The sequence below is a fragment of the Cynoglossus semilaevis genome, chromosome 15, assembly GCF_000523025.1.
Source record: "Cynoglossus semilaevis isolate Cse_v1.0 chromosome 15, Cse_v1.0, whole genome shotgun sequence".
NCBI classification, from domain to species: Eukaryota; Metazoa; Chordata; class Actinopteri; order Pleuronectiformes; family Cynoglossidae; genus Cynoglossus; species Cynoglossus semilaevis.
Window position 1 is genome coordinate 19,254,508 of NC_024321.1, and position 503 is coordinate 19,255,010.

Sequence of the window (503 nt, forward strand, 5' to 3'; positions counted from 1 at the left end):
GTGACAGTTTTTTTTTCCCATCCATCCTTCCTGTTAAAAATGGCCCCCCCCCCCCCCCCTCAGACCTATCAGGTGAATCTATAGATGTGACTCTGCCAGAATAATCCAACCAGGTTCTGTTTTTATTTGTGATGAAAAATCACAGGAACCAGAACAAACCCAGGCTTTGATTTATGAGCTGCTCTCCGTCACTTCATCCTCTTTAAAAAACACACTGGATTCAACTGATAATTTAAAAACCTCTGAGAATTAATGTTGTTTCTGTCAGACAAACGACGCAAACAAAAAACAACCCCCCGGCCCCCCCGTGGCCCCCCCACCATTTAATCAAAGACGTATCGTTTTGAATTAATCGATCACGTCATGGATCGTTGAATGGCCTCACACACACACACACACACACACACACACACTTGACAGGTATAGATGGAGGTGACGTGTGATCAGTTTGTTGCTGTGACATCACTTCCTGTCTCCTCATCAGTCTGAACAGTGACATTTTT